This window comes from Natrix helvetica (genome assembly GCF_964273705.1).
Source record: "Natrix helvetica genome assembly, chromosome: 12".
Lineage (NCBI taxonomy): Eukaryota > Metazoa > Chordata > Lepidosauria > Squamata > Natricidae > Natrix > Natrix helvetica.
This window is the reverse complement of record NC_138556.1, coordinates 20083754-20090318: the sequence shown is the minus strand read 5'-3', so window position 1 is coordinate 20090318 and position 6565 is coordinate 20083754.

Sequence of the window (6565 nt, the reverse complement as noted above, 5' to 3'; positions counted from 1 at the left end):
TCGCCCTCATCCCTTAAGTTGGAGTGTGCTAGGCGACCTCGAAGCTGATCGATGTGCCTTCTCCAATTCCGCCCATCTTCAAGCTCTAACAAATACGATCGAGGGCCCATGATGCCAATGACCCTCGCCGGTATCCACAATGTCCCCCCTGTGTAATTTTGAGCATAAACAGTGTCTCCTTCTCTAAAAGATCTGACCTTACTTGTAGAGTCTGGGGGAGCCGAGGTAGAATAATTCGGGTGGAGCCTGTCCAGGTGAGACCGTAGGCGGCGACCCATTAGTAGTTCAGCGGGGCTTCTACCCGTCGTTGCGCTCGGGGTAATGTGTTGAATGAGGAGGTAATGGTCAATGCGTGTTTGCCAATCCCCCGGGCCCATCCTGGCGAGGGCCTCTTTCGCGAACCGCACCATTCTTTCTGCCTGACCATTGGACGCTGGATGGAATGGCGCGATGAGGGCGTGTCTGATTCCCAACCCTGCTAAAAATGTTTCAAACTGCATGGCCGTGAATTGGGGCCCGTTGTCCGATACTAACAGATCTGGTAGACCATGGGTGGCGAAAAGCCGCCTAAGAACCTTTATAACTGCCTCTGCCGTGGTTGATGTCATTAGGACTACATCTAACCATTTAGAATAAGCATCTACAACTATGAGGAAGGTTTGACCCTGGAATGGCCCTGCAAAATCAATATGAATGCGTGACCAGGGTGCCTTGGGTTTCTCCCATTCTGTGGCGGGCGCTTCCGGGGGTGCTGGTCTCGACTCCTGGCATGGGTCGCAAGTGGCCACCCACTCCTCTATTTCTTTGTCCATATTGGGCCACCACACATAACTTCTCGCTAACGCTTTCATTCTCACGATCCCCGGATGACCCATATGTAAAGCATTCAATACCTTTTTTCGTAGAGCAAAAGGAATAACAACTCGATCCCCCCACAACAAACATCCCTGTAACACGGAGAGTTCGTCCCGTTTAGACCAAAACATTTTGAATTCCGGGCCCACATTTCCCTTTGGCCACCCCCTCCATACCCAAGTTTGCACTTGTTTTATTAAATTGTCCTTCGAGGAGAACCTTGCAACATCGTAAGAAGAAACCGGTCCCGAATCCAAACAGTCAATGAGCAATACCGGTACTTCTGGAGTGGGGTCTGGCAAAATGTCTGGTAATGGGCAACGGCTGAGCGCATCTGCGTGCCCTAGAGTGGAGCCCGGTCGATGAATTAACTTGTAAGAGTACGCAGCCAGGAAAACAGTCCACCTGGTCATACGTGGAGAAAGGGAGACCGGAGTGGGGCGATTTCCCGCCAAAAGTCCTAACAGCGGTTTGTGATCAGTAATGAGTTCAAAATCGCGGCCGTAGAGGTATTCATGGAAACGTTTCACACCTGCAACGGCAGCCAATGCTTCTCTGTCCATTTGGCTGTAGTTCCTTTCGGCCGATGAAAGAGTTCTGGAGTAGAAAGCAATGGGTGCTTCTTTCCCGTCGGGCATCCTGTGGCTGAGGACTGCTCCAACCCCGAAAGGCGATGCGTCGCAGGTCAATACCAGCGGGAGGGTTTGACTGTATTGCACAAGTAGTGAGTCATTGGTGAGCAGGCGCTTTACCCCGGCGAATGCTGCAGCTTCGGCTCGTCCCCATCTCCATGGTGCGTTCCTCTGGAGTAGACGGTGTAGTGGCTCAGCAACGGTCGCCTTCTGTCTCAGAAAAACGCTGTAGAAATTAAGTAGTCCGAGGAAGGCCTGCAACTCGGTTTGATTTCGTGGTGTGGGGGCGTCCTGGATTGCCTTAATTTTCTTTTCAGTGGGGTGAATTCCCTGACCATCAATTCTATAACCCAGGAATTCTACGCTAGGCACGTTAATTTGGCATTTTTCTTTTTTAAGGCGGAGGCCCTTCTCTCTGATTCTGGCCAAAACAGATCTGACTCTTTTGTTTAGTTGCTCCTCGTTTGCAGCGGACACCAAGATATCGTCAAAATATGGGACGACTCCCGGTACCCCTTGCAACAGCCGTTCCATGACGCTCTGGAACAATCCTGGAGCAATACTTACGCCGAATTGTAGCCGGTTGCATTTAAACGCTCCTCTGTGCGTCACTATAGTCTGGGCCTCCGCTGTGGCGCTATCTACTGGCAGTTGCTGGTAAGCTTGTGCCATATCTAACTTAGCGAAAACCTTTCCGCAGTAGCCGAGGAAGATATTTTTCTTTCTTGCATCGGTGATCCCCGTGTACTCATTTGCTTCGAGGAAACACTCGAAACGAATCATGAAGGCTTCCCATTCGTCGGTTGCTGGGTCGAAAGGAGCGGGGGGAGCATGCATCGCCATTTTCTCAGTTTGAATTTGCCGCGCTGCGGTGATCTGAGATGGCTGCCGGAATTTCTGCCGAATTCCTGGGCTGGATCAAATCCGGAGATTCTTGAAGTAGCGTTCTTCGTCCTATCTGTCTCTCAATCCCACCTTCGTCGCCAATGTTAGATCTGGGCAACGAGAGACAGACTGCGGACACGAAGTAACTCAACAGCTCATTTTATTAGTAGTAGTAGTGATCCAGCTTGCTCTGTGGTCGGAGGGTTCCCCTTTTATAGGGATGAGGCACGCCCATTGACCAATCAGAGGAATACCTGTTTCCCGCTGTAGGAGCGGACCAGAGGGAAGACTTATCTCGATATATGTTAATATCTAACACACTGAATCCATGCTGTGTTTTTAATTTAATAAGAAACCAGGAATTGCGGACGTGGCCTTTGAGAAAAGGGTGGGAAACAGTTGGGAAGCTCAGAACGAACTGACCCCTGTTCCTTGGATGAGAGTCCAGCTACGGGGAAAGTCACAGAAAGAGAATGAGAAAAATGGAACTCCGGCTACTTCAGTCTGCCTCATTCTTGTTTCTGTTCCACTTGGACTCTTTCGGTATGTAGAGAGCATTTTTGTGCAAAATGTATTTGTGGCAAGAGGGAAAGAGAGGAAGGGGAGGAGTTTCTGAGTTCTGGTTGCTATTGTTCTGTTTTGCTTCGTGTCTCTGCAATTATGTCTCCAGGATCACACAGGAATGACTCATTTGGTTTGCTACCCACAACATAAAGCCTGGGAAAGTGTAAAGATTTACCCCTTAAAGACACACACACACACACAGCCATTTACCAAGGAATAGAGGGAGACAGTTCCAGTCAAGATTTAAGCATCCTTGGAAATCAAGCAAGAGAGGTTCAGATCTCCATATTTCCTGTGTGGCTATAGGGAAAATTCAGACCCAACTGACCCTGGCACCTTGAAACCTCTCAGTATCATTTCACCACACTTCACAGCCACAGTGTCCAACCAAACAGCAAGTGAATAATCAAGCCAGGCATGAAAACATCTTCCACATAATCCTCAAGATGTCCCCTCATGGATTTTGGCTGTCCTACTCCCTACCCTCCTGGCGAAGAACTCTTTGTGAGAGTGATTGAGTTGGGAGGCCTATGCTGTTAAAGAATCTGTTTGGTTGGACACTGGCCAACAGCTGCTCCAGGTTTCTACTCCATTTAGTTCAGGGGCAAACTATGGCCAACTCTTGTCCCAAGAGCAACAGGTCATAGTCTAAGACTGGGGAGAGGAATTACACCAGAACAGATCCTCTGCCATTCGTGCCAGTCCTAGATTCCACCTTTCATTATAAGGATCTATTAGTCTTCCTCTCCTTCCTCCCCCACACCCTCCCCATAACCTCCTACTTCTAAGGAACCTTTGATTTTTTCCCAAGTGGAAAGAAAAGTTGAGTGTGTAAGAAAACAGCCATTTCATGCTCCTCTTTCCTCGATCTGGTTGAGTGGGTTCAGCTTTTGCTAAGAGGGCTAATTTCTTAGAGATGTTTTCAGTTCATAAACACTGTCGACGTACAGTCATTATGTTCTTCATACTTAGGTAAACAGGTTTTAAGGGTGATTGGTCAGCCCTGTTTACCGAAGCTGGTCTATAGGAGTACATGCCTGAGTGTGGGGGATGTGATCACACGCCCTCTCTCCCAGTTTCTTCATCCTGGGAAACATCTGTTTTCCTATTTGGAGTCCTCTTTCTCTGTACGTGGGAAGAATGGAGAATAACTGTCTTTTTTTATCCTTCAGTGTTAGTAGAGTGTTACTAATCTCCTATAGAATACAGGACAACAGACTTGGGACGGACCTTGAAGGTCTTCTAAACCAACTCAGGCAGGATACCATTTCAGACAAATGGTTGCCCAATCTCTTCTTAAAAACTTCCAGTGTTGGAGAATTCTGGAGGCAAGTTGTTCCACTGATTAGTTGCTTTCACTGTCAGGAAATTTCTCCTTAGTTCTAGGTTGCTTCTCTCTTTGATTAGTTTCCACCCATTGCTTCTTGTTCTGCCCTCAGGAGCTTTGGAGAATAGCTTGACTCCTTCTTCTTTGGGGCAACCCCTGAGATATTGGAAGACTGCTATCATGTCTCCCTAGTCCTTCTTTTCATTAAACTAGACATACCCAATTCCAGTGGTATAGTAGGCAACATCAGAAAGTCCCAACCCCAGCCAGAAGCAAAGCAGAGTTGTAGTCTGCCCAGTTTGACTCTGATTGCTCCAACATATGTTCTTCCACCCAGCTGCTCCAGCTGTGAAGTACAGACATCCAGAATTCCTAACAAGTCACTATGGAAAGCTTCTGGCAGCCATTTCTATGGGCTTAAAATCCCAGCCTCCCACATGGCAGGAAGAAATGTACTACACAGGAGCAGACATGTTGCTGAATTGTCACCATCTCTCCTTAGTAGGAACCACAGACAGGTGCAGTGTACAACCTGCCTTACTTCAGCCATAATGAATGGTTTCCTCGCTTAATTAGTCCCGTTAGAAATCCTCCAGCTTTTACCAGGATGAAAGACAGGTTGTGTGTCATACATTAAAAATGATGCAGCAATCAAAAGGCAATTGGTGACCCTTTTTTTGGAGATACACCATGAAATAGTTTAAGGGGTAATGCTCAACTTTAAAGATTAAGTTTCCAATATGGCCACAGTGGAGAAAGTGTGGACCCTGTGATGTGCAAAAAGTGGAAGTCTCTTTTCGCCTCCATCAGAAGAGTTGATTTTCTCACATTCAAGAATGGTGGTGGTTATTCTCACCCAACTTGATAGATAGTTGCTTCCAAACAAGAACCACAGTGGCACAGTGGTCAGAGTGCAGTACTGCAGGCTGCTTCTGCTGCCTGCCAGCTGCCTGCAATTGGACAGTTCAAATCTCACCAGGCTCAAGGTTGACTCAGCCTTCCATCCTTCCGAGGTAGGTAAAACAAGCAGCCAGATTGTTGGGGACAAGAGGCTGACTCTGTAAATCGATTAGAAAGGGCTATAAAGCACTGTGAAGTGGTCTATAAGTCTATTGCGATTGTTGCGGTCACGCCCCAAATCCTTCAATCTGTCCTTCTCTGCCCAAAAAAGTTGGTGCATCTATGAGAGTGGGGTCTCTCCAAAAGTGGGTTCCTAGGGTCTGCAAACAAAGCTAGTGGGGCTCATGCACAAATTCCATAGCATAGACGGGAGATGGTTGTTCAAAAGCCAAATCCAATGGAAATATCTTTTTCTGCTGAGTGGTGGGGCAAGAGGCCCCTACTCCAACCCCTACAGAGATGTTTCCATTGTGTTTGAGCCTCCAATTTTCTGTGCCAGCACTCTTCCTTCTGCTGTGCTGTGTTGCAGGAGCCTTAATTGGTCTCCTGTGATCCAAGGCCGCCATACTCTGGGGTAGTTTCCTTGCAAACCAGCGGCTAGAGAACGTTCCATTGTCAATCCCACCCTCATTATTTCTGCCGGAGATGGAGTTTCGCTAGAGTTAATGACAATGTTGAGCGAGGGCAATGAAGTCACTCCCATGGAATCACCTGCTAAGAGTATGTTCATTGAAATCAGCTTGGCAGCTTGGGTGTGGAAGCTGGGCTCTGTTGTTTGGAGGCAGTTACCTTTGGGGAAACCCATTCTGATACAACTTCTGGAGAGTGAACATACTCTGTGGCTTTGTGTGGCTCTCTTTCTTTCTTTCTTTCTTTGTCTATCAAATGTCCAGACTGCTTCACTCCAAGGGGCCTGGGGAGAGCTTCACAAGATTAAAAACAAGAAAAAGGGAACATTATGTCAACAAAAATGCACAACCACCCCAAGGGAATAGATTAAGAAAGCTTCTCCTACATCACTCCCAAACTAATATCCACAACGCTCAATGTTGCTGGGGTTGAGACGGTCCTCCCTTTCAGCCTGTAGATTAGTTTTTTTTTCAACCTTGACAACTTTAAGATGGGTGGACTTCAACTTCCAGAATTCCCCAGCCAGTCGTCCCAGAGTTCCTTTAAAAAACACCACCACCACTTCTAGGATTAATGTACAGTGAAGGTCATATATGAGCAATCACAACCAACATTATGTCAGTTCTTTACTCATGAGAGTAAAGAAATAAATTAATACTTGGATTAGAGACCTTCCAAATAGCCATAGTAGATTAATCTAGGATGTTTGCTTATTTGTTATAACTTCTGGGTGACACTAGCAAACCATTTGGCCATCTACTACATGGTTGTG